The sequence below is a fragment of the Lithobates pipiens genome, unplaced genomic scaffold, assembly GCF_037356315.1.
Source record: "Lithobates pipiens isolate NorthernLeopardFrog02 unplaced genomic scaffold, aLitPip1_a1.2 Scaffold_8, whole genome shotgun sequence".
Lineage (NCBI taxonomy): Eukaryota > Metazoa > Chordata > Amphibia > Anura > Ranidae > Lithobates > Lithobates pipiens.
Window position 1 is genome coordinate 259,221,686 of NW_027507903.1, and position 10,009 is coordinate 259,231,694.

The 10,009-nt window shown below is 40.7% G+C and overlaps 2 long non-coding RNA genes across 2 annotated transcripts; one reads left to right on the forward strand and one right to left on the reverse strand.

Annotated features, from left to right (window-relative positions):
• Positions 1-1,767: 1,767 nt before the first annotated feature.
• Positions 1,768-2,979, reverse strand: LOC143964226 (uncharacterized). Its single transcript, XR_013271100.1, has 4 exons — positions 2,638-2,979; positions 2,382-2,538; positions 1,954-2,087; positions 1,768-1,812 (listed from the first exon to the last, which is right to left on the reverse strand). It is a non-coding gene; the product is annotated as an uncharacterized LOC143964226 (long non-coding RNA).
• Positions 2,980-8,539: 5,560 nt separating this feature from the next.
• On the forward strand, positions 8,540-9,754 carry LOC143964228 (uncharacterized). The gene is made up of 4 exons (XR_013271101.1): positions 8,540-8,884; positions 8,984-9,140; positions 9,435-9,568; positions 9,710-9,754. It is a non-coding gene; the product is annotated as an uncharacterized LOC143964228 (long non-coding RNA).
• The last annotated feature ends 255 nt before the right edge of the window (positions 9,755-10,009 follow it).

Genomic DNA, 10,009 nt, shown 5'->3' on the forward strand with positions numbered 1-10,009 from the left:
TTACGTTGGAACTATTGAAGAAAATGGCCACAAAAAAGCCCATTGGAGAACCTAGGTAAAAGAAAGACAAGAAGAAAATCAAAGGAAATATTTTTAATTTTTAAATACAAATTTATTTTAAAAATACATTTATTTAAATACATATAATGTGATGTTAAAGGATAAAACTTACCCTAATATACCGTATATACTCGAGTATAGGCCGACCCGAATATAAGCCGAGGCCCCCAATTTACCCCCAAAAAACTGGAAAACTTATTGACTCGTGTATAAGCCGAGGGTGAGACATGGCTGTCCATCCCTGTGTGTCCGTCCATCCCTGTGTGTGTGTCCGTCCATCCATCCCTGTGTGTGTGTCCATCCATCCATCCATCCATCCATCCCTGTGTGTGTGTCCGTCCATCCATCCCTGTGTGTGTATCCATCCATCCATCCATCCCTGTGTGTGTGTGTGTGTGTGTGTGTATTCATCCATCCATCCATCCCTGTGTGTGTGTGTGTGTGTGTGTGTGTGTGTGTATCCATCCATCCATCCATCCATCCCTGTGTGTGTGTGTGTGTGTGTGTGTGTATCCATCCATCCATCCATCCATCCCTGTGTGTGTGTGTGTGTGTGTGTGTGTCCGTGCAGCCTTGTGTGTGTGTCCAGCCTACCTGTGTCCCAAGCCTCCGTCCCGAGCCGCCGTCGTCCCGAGCCTCCTCTGTCCCGTGCCTCCTCTGTCCCGTGCCTCCTCTGTCCCGTGCCTCCTCTGTCCCGTGCCTCCTCTGTCCCGTGCCTCCTCTGTCCCGTGCCTCCTCCGTTCCGTGCCTCCTCCGTCCCGTGTCGTGCCGATGGATCGCCGCTCTTCTCGGCGGCCATTCTACAATTCAAAAGCCGCGCCTCCGTCCTCCGACTGTGATAGGCGGAACACTCAATTTCCCAGCAGCCTGTGTTCCGCCTATCACGGACATCCTCTCATACTCGTCCGTAGTATGAGAATGAACGGATGTCCGTGATAGGCGGAACACTGACTGCTGGGAAATTCAGTGTTCCGCCTATCACAGGCGGAGGCGGAGAAGGAGGCGCGGCTTTTGAATTTTAATGTCCGCCGTCTGTCTGCTCGATACGCTGATCGAGCAGTCAGACAGCGGTGACTCGAGTATAAGCCGAGGGGGCACTTTCAGCCTCAAAAAAGAGGCTGAAAATCTCGGCTTATACTCGAGTATATACGGTAGTCCTTCTGCAGGACCTGAATGATGGCAGAATAGGTCTCTGGAATAATGATCCCCAGAGCCTGGGAGGAGATGCCTGAAATCTGTTTGAGCCAGTTTTACTGATCTTAAAGTGATTGTAAAGGCAGAAGGTTTTTTATCTTAATGCATTCTATGCATTAAGATAAAAAGCTTTCTGTGTGCAGAAGCCCCCTCAGTACCCCTAATACTGACCTGTGCCCCATCTAGTTCTAGCAATAGAAATAAGTTGGTCCACACTATCCCAGAGACACATTACTGTTAAAGGTACCTCATCCCCTAATAATTCTATAAATATTGTATCCAAGAATAGGAAAAGGGGGGGGGCAGGGGATTTTTTTACGGTACACTATATAAAGAAACAGAGATTTCTTAAAAAAGAATTCATAGCTTTAATATTGGAAATATGTTAAAATTATTTTGGAAAAACCAAAATAGCAAAAATATAATAACAAATACACTTTTTATACAAAAGATTACATGACACAAAGTATAGGGGATCCTGAAAATGTTAGTTGCTGAGAATGATCATGTGTTCTCCCGACATGTTTCGCGTTTTTGCTTCTTCAGGGGAGTATGCAACTAACATGAACATAAACACAAAAAAAGGTTTAAGAATACAGAAAATACATTTATGCCATACAATTGGATACACATGAATTTCAGAAAATTAAGTATGAAATTGGTCTCAATTCGCTCAGTCCAAGGAGGTACTATGCTTACCCAGGTATAATCATTCCCGGCATCGCAACCCACAAGCCAATAGATGGTGAAATAGGTGGCAAGAATTGGGTGACAGGATCAAATGCTAAAAACAACCCAGCCCCACGCAGGGCATAGATGGAGGTAGACAAGCGCTACAAAGATCAAAAACAAAATCCAGAGATAAGTACCAAGTTTACAAATCCAGCACAGGTATTGAAAAATGTTAATTTGTAACAAAAAGGATAACTGATATCAATCCCTAAATTATAAGAGGGAATTGGGGCTAAAAAACAAGCCTCCATAGTAGAACATGAGATACTCATTATCAAAGGAATAAAACAATTGATTTTAATTACGCTTGATTGGTAGCTTGTAAAGAGTGGCTGCTGGGAGTATACTACCTATATACTGTTAAAGAAAGCGAAAGGAATAAAAATTATTTTTACCTGCAGTTAGAGTCAAAGATGGAAGAGTTAATTCCATATGATAATATTGGTGCAGTACAAATGCAACAGATTACAAAGAAAAAATCAATTGATTTAGTGTGGTATTTTGTAAATTACAGAGTGCAGCGGTATGCTGCCACTGCCAGGCTTGCTGAACCTACAAGCAAATAAAAAGAAGGATGAGTAGATATGGGTATAGAAAGATGAGAAACAGTGTTGTAACAGTATGAAGTTCAACTAAAAAAAGTATATTTACCAAAGGGAAAGTCAGCGTGGCGGTAGTATCTGTGCTGAACCTGCACTACAGATGAAGTGACAGCGCTGCCTTTTGTATCCCCCATCCATCGAGCCGGCGTCTGACGTCACCGGCTCGATGCGGACAGCCATAGGTGGAAGCAGTGAGCATGTGCAAAGCCTTCCAAGTCGGCATTTAAACTACCAACCCCATAATGCCTCAGTGCTGACACGAGGTTCATTTGGATACATGCTGATGGAGATAGGGCTATGCTAGCTCTCCGCCCTTAAAGGGGCGGGAAGACACAAGCCTGCATAGAGGGCAGATAAAACGACGATTGTCATGGCTTTTAACCCTTGAGGGGATTACATGCTCCCTTCCACCTCAAATCGGGAGCCGCCTGGGGATATGACCCAGCGGCGCCCTTGGGTGTCCATATGCCCTTGCGTACTTGGAGCAAGGGAAGATAAAAAACAGAGGATCCGGTCCCAAATCACAAAATAGTAAGGCTTAGGAATGCGGTGTAGGGAAGGAGGGAAAAAGCAAAGCTCCTCAATGTGGGTGGGACTCATAGAGAGCAACAGAGATCCCCAAGTGTGCAAACCATGAAACCCACCTTGGGCCAAGCGTAGCGAGACATTAAACGGTATATGTTACCTGTACAACGTTAATAGTAATTAGAAATGACATTTTTTTGATGTACAGAGATATTTTTAAATATAACATAAACATATCAATAAAGAAAAATAAAAATAAAAATAGAATAAAAAAATAATAAAAAGAAAACCAAATAAATTGGGGAGAGGGTAGGAGGAATGGAGGGAAGGGGGAAAGGATAAACAAAAAGGGGAAAAAGGGATATCACTTCTCTCTCTTCATGCCAGGCTCCACGGGGGCTCACAGCTGAGGTATGAGGGTTCATGAAACAGAAAACAGAGATTAGCTATAGAAAAGATCTGTAGCTTATATTTTCATTGAAACCAGGGTATTTTGTGGCTTTTAGGATAAAGATCCACTTGGCTTCAGTTTGTAAGAGAAGCTTGTCCACTGAGCCACCTCTTGAGTTTAGAGGTATATGGGCCAGGGCTGAAAATCGTATCCAGTTGGGGTCAAAGGCATGATGGGTGCCTATGTGCCTGCTTATGGCTGTAATAATTTTTTTATTGAGAATGGGTTTGATGTGGTCTTTTATGCGGATAGAAAATAGTCTTTTGGTTTTACCCACGTAAAATCCTCCACAACGGCATTGGGCCAAATACACAACGCCTGGAGTGGAGCATGTAACGTGGAATTTCGAAACAAACAGGTTGCCATTTGGCAGTCTGATCTTTCGAGAATTATATATATAAGGACACATGTCACATTGCCCGCATGAATAAGTGCCTGGATGTTTAGGTTTAGTTTCACCTGAGGAGTCCTGAAAGTGACTTCTAACTAAGCTGTCCTTGAGTGATTGAGGTCTCATATAGGTAATTGATGGTACATCGTTTATGTACTGATTAACAATGGAGTCGGCTTTTAGAAGAGGCCAGAACTTATTAATTATAGCACGGAAAGAATGATGTTGGTTAGAGTATTTGGTAATTATACGTACTTTATTATCAAAATTTTTTTGTTTATTAGAGAAGAGAAGGGAAGTCCTATCTTTATTTTTTACTCTATTATATGATTTTTTCAGAGATACATGACTGTATCCACGTGCTCTGAGTCTATTATATAAGTCATTGGCTGCAATCTTAAAGTCAGAGTCAGTACTGCAATTACGTTTGGCCCTTAAATACTGGCTATAAGGGATGCTCTTAAGGAGAGGTTTTGGATGAAAGCTTGTCGCATGCAAGACTGTATTGCCTGCAGTGGGCTTTCTGTATAAGGCAGAATATACATGTCCAGTGGCATCAATTTTAATGGTTAAGTCCAAAAATTCAATAGAGTTTTGACTGTAATTCAACGTAAACTTTAAATTGAATGGATTCACAGAAAGTAAATTGAAAAAGAGCAACAAATCTGATTCTGATCCAGACCAAAAAAATAAAATATCATCAATGTACCTGTACCAGGCTGTGATGTTACTTAGAAAAGGGACGAGGTCTTCACGTGCGAAGGTATCTTTTTCCCACCCCCCCAGGTACAGGTTGGCATACGATGGGGCACATTTAGTCCCCATCGCAACCCCCTGCACCTGGAGGTAGTGGGATTGGTTAAATTGAAATACGTTGTGCTTCAAAATAAAATCCAATAGCTTCATAACAAATTCGTTGTAAGCAAAGAAGTTTGAGCCTCTTTCTTGCAAATAGGAGCGTATTATTTGTAAACCTTTGGTATGTGGTATAGCGTTGTACAAACATTCCACGTCGATGGAAACCAACCAGGACTGTGCCGGTAGGCTGATACCCTCGAGTATCTTTAGAAGATCGATGGTATCCTTTACATAGGAAAAAAGGGAAATGACGTGCGGTGTAAGGTGTTTATCTACAAGGCTACTTGCATTTTCTGTCAAACTATCACAGCTGGAGATGATGGGACGTCCCGGAGGGTCAGTTAGAGATTTGTGCACCTTCGGAAGGGCATAGAAAGTAGCAACTTTCGGATCTTTAGAGTTTAGAAAGTTCCATGTGCCTTTGTCTATAGTACCTGATTTGTATGCATTAAAGATAATCAGACGATATTGTGTGTCAAAATGAGAGATTAAAGACACAGAAATTGGTCGATACCAATCAGAGTTTTGAAGAATCTTATTACACATAGTAAGATATTGTGAGGTATTCATAATTACGATGTTTCCACCTTTATCCGCAGGTTTTATGACTATATTAGGATTAGTTTTAAGTTGTTTTAATGCCGTCAATTGATTATGCGTTAGATTATGTTTCTTGGTCAATGGAAAATGCGTCTGTTCGATTGCCTGGCAAACTTGTTGGGTAAAAGCCCAAATATTTGGATTTGTATTTAAGAGTGGAAAGTCAACTAGTCAACTTATCGTCTTATGTGCTCACGAGTCATGAACTCGATGTTCTGAAACTAGGACTGACCTTCTGCCCTGATTCAAGCTCGGACAAATTCTCTCTGATAAAGGATATACATCTATTTGCACGAAAACTGATATTTAGAACCTTTTTCCATAAGCCCAATCAACCTACTGTACAAATAAATACATCGGAACTCACCAATGAGGTAAATAGTGCTGATCAACAAGCCCTCTCCAATTTGATGGATTTATGGGAAGAGGGCCAAGTACCCCCTGATGATGAGATGACTATCTCTTCCACTGGTTTATCGGTACAGTCAGTTTCTTTCCCTCCTTTAGAAATGTTCAAACCTAAGTCAACAAACTTTCCACTCTTAAATACAAATCCAAATATTTGGGCTTTTACCCAACAAGTTTGCCAGGCAATCGAACAGACGCATTTTCCATTGACCAAGAAACATAATCTAACGCATAATCAATTGACGGCATTAAAACAACTTAAAACTAATCCTAATATAGTCATAAAACCTGCGGATAAAGGTGGAAACATCGTAATTATGAATACCTCACAATATCTTACTATGTGTAATAAGATTCTTCAAAACTCTGATTGGTATCGACCAATTTCTGTGTCTTTAATCTCTCATTTTGACACACAATATCGTCTGATTATCTTTAATGCATACAAATCAGGTACTATAGACAAAGGCACATGGAACTTTCTAAACTCTAAAGATCCGAAAGTTGCTACTTTCTATGCCCTTCCGAAGGTGCACAAATCTCTAACTGACCCTCCGGGACGTCCCATCATCTCCAGCTGTGATAGTTTGACAGAAAATGCAAGTAGCCTTGTAGATAAACACCTTACACCGCACGTCATTTCCCTTTTTTCCTATGTAAAGGATACCATCGATCTTCTAAAGATACTCGAGGGTATCAGCCTACCGGCACAGTCCTGGTTGGTTTCCATCGACGTGGAATGTTTGTACAACGCTATACCACATACCAAAGGTTTACAAATAATACGCTCCTATTTGCAAGAAAGAGGCTCAAACTTCTTTGCTTACAACGAATTTGTTATGAAGCTATTGGATTTTATTTTGAAGCACAACGTATTTCAATTTAACCAATCCCACTACCTCCAGGTGCAGGGGGTTGCGATGGGGACTAAATGTGCCCCATCGTATGCCAACCTGTACCTGGGGGGGTGGGAAAAAGATACCTTCGCACGTGAAGACCTCGTCCCTTTTCTAAGTAACATCACAGCCTGGTACAGGTACATTGATGATATTTTATTTTTTTGGTCTGGATCAGAATCAGATTTGTTGCTCTTTTTCAATTTACTTTCTGTGAATCCATTCAATTTAAAGTTTACGTTGAATTACAGTCAAAACTCTATTGAATTTTTGGACTTAACCATTAAAATTGATGCCACTGGACATGTATATTCTGCCTTATACAGAAAGCCCACTGCAGGCAATACAGTCTTGCATGCGACAAGCTTTCATCCAAAACCTCTCCTTAAGAGCATCCCTTATAGCCAGTATTTAAGGGCCAAACGTAATTGCAGTACTGACTCTGACTTTAAGATTGCAGCCAATGACTTATATAATAGACTCAGAGCACGTGGATACAGTCATGTATCTCTGAAAAAATCATATAATAGAGTAAAAAATAAAGATAGGACTTCCCTTCTCTTCTCTAATAAACAAAAAAATTTTGATAATAAAGTACGTATAATTACCAAATACTCTAACCAACATCATTCTTTCCGTGCTATAATTAATAAGTTCTGGCCTCTTCTAAAAGCCGACTCCATTGTTAATCAGTACATAAACGATGTACCATCAATTACCTATATGAGACCTCAATCACTCAAGGACAGCTTAGTTAGAAGTCACTTTCAGGACTCCTCAGGTGAAACTAAACCTAAACATCCAGGCACTTATTCATGCGGGCAATGTGACATGTGTCCTTATATATATAATTCTCGAAAGATCAGACTGCCAAATGGCAACCTGTTTGTTTCGAAATTCCACGTTACATGCTCCACTCCAGGCGTTGTGTATTTGGCCCAATGCCGTTGTGGAGGATTTTACGTGGGTAAAACCAAAAGACTATTTTCTATCCGCATAAAAGACCACATCAAACCCATTCTCAATAAAAAAATTATTACAGCCATAAGCAGGCACATAGGCACCCATCATGCCTTTGACCCCAACTGGATACGATTTTCAGCCCTGGCCCATATACCTCTAAACTCAAGAGGTGGCTCAGTGGACAAGCTTCTCTTACAAACTGAAGCCAAGTGGATCTTTATCCTAAAAGCCACAAAATACCCTGGTTTCAATGAAAATATAAGCTACAGATCTTTTCTATAGCTAATCTCTGTTTTCTGTTTCATGAACCCTCATACCTCAGCTGTGAGCCCCCGTGGAGCCTGGCATGAAGAGAGAGAAGTGATATCCCTTTTTCCCCTTTTTGTTTATCCTTTCCCCCTTCCCTCCATTCCTCCTACCCTCTCCCCAATTTATTTGGTTTTCTTTTTATTATTTTTTTATTCTATTTTTATTTTTATTTTTCTTTATTGATATGTTTATGTTATATTTAAAAATATCTCTGTACATCAAAAAAATGTCATTTCTAATTACTATTAACGTTGTACAGGTAACATATACCGTTTAATGTCTCGCTACGCTTGGCCCAAGGTGGGTTTCATGGTTTGCACACTTGGGGATCTCTGTTGCTCTCTATGAGTCCCACCCACATTGAGGAGCTTTGCTTTTTCCCTCCTTCCCTACACCGCATTCCTAAGCCTTACTATTTTGTGATTTGGGACCGGATCCTCTGTTTTTTATCTTCCCTTGCTCCAAGTACGCAAGGGCATATGGACACCCAAGGGCGCCGCTGGGTCATATCCCCAGGCGGCTCCCGATTTGAGGTGGAAGGGAGCATGTAATCCCCTCAAGGGTTAAAAGCCATGACAATCGTCGTTTTATCTGCCCTCTATGCAGGCTTGTGTCTTCCCGCCCCTTTAAGGGCGGAGAGCTAGCATAGCCCTATCTCCATCAGCATGTATCCAAATGAACCTCGTGTCAGCACTGAGGCATTATGGGGTTGGTAGTTTAAATGCCGACTTGGAAGGCTTTGCACATGCTCACTGCTTCCACCTATGGCTGTCCGCATCGAGCCGGTGACGTCAGACGCCGGCTCGATGGATGGGGGATACAAAAGGCAGCGCTGTCACTTCATCTGTAGTGCAGGTTCAGCACAGATACTACCGCCACGCTGACTTTCCCTTTGGTAAATATACTTTTTTTAGTTGAACTTCATACTGTTACAACACTGTTTCTCATCTTTCTATACCCATATCTACTCATCCTTCTTTTTATTTGCTTGTAGGTTCAGCAAGCCTGGCAGTGGCAGCATACCGCTGCACTCTGTAATTTACAAAATACCACACTAAATCAATTGATTTTTTCTTTGTAATCTGTTGCATTTGTACTGCACCAATATTATCATATGGAATTAACTCTTCCATCTTTGACTCTAACTGCAGGTAAAAATAATTTTTATTCCTTTCGCTTTCTTTAACAGTATATAGGTAGTATACTCCCAGCAGCCACTCTTTACAAGCTACCAATCAAGCGTAATTAAAATCAATTGTTTTATTCCTTTGATAATGAGTATCTCATGTTCTACTATGGAGGCTTGTTTTTTAGCCCCAATTCCCTCTTATAATTTAGGGATTGATATCAGTTATCCTTTTTGTTACAAATTAACATTTTTCAATACCTGTGCTGGATTTGTAAACTTGGTACTTATCTCTGGATTTTGTTTTTGATCTTTGTAGCGCTTGTCTACCTCCATCTATGCCCTGCGTGGGGCTGGGTTGTTTTTAGCATTTGATCCTGTCACCCAATTCTTGCCACCTATTTCACCATCTATTGGCTTGTGGGTTGCGATGCCGGGAATGATTATACCTGGGTAAGCATAGTACCTCCTTGGACTGAGCGAATTGAGACCAATTTCATACTTAATTTTCTGAAATTCATGTGTATCCAATTGTATGGCATAAATGTATTTTCTGTATTCTTAAACCTTTTTTTGTGTTTATGTTCATGTTAGTTGCATACTCCCCTGAAGAAGCAAAAACGCGAAACATGTCGGGAGAACACATGATCATTCTCAGCAACTAACATTTTCAGGATCCCCTATACTTTGTGTCATGTAATCTTTTGTATAAAAAGTGTATTTGTTATTATATTTTTGCTATTTTGGTTTTTCCAAAATAATTTTAACATATTTCCAATATTAAAGCTATGAATTCTTTTTTAAGAAATCTCTGTTTCTTTATATAGTGTACCGTAAAAAAATCCCCTGCCCCCCCCCTTTTCCTATTCTTGGATACAATATTTATAGTTCTAG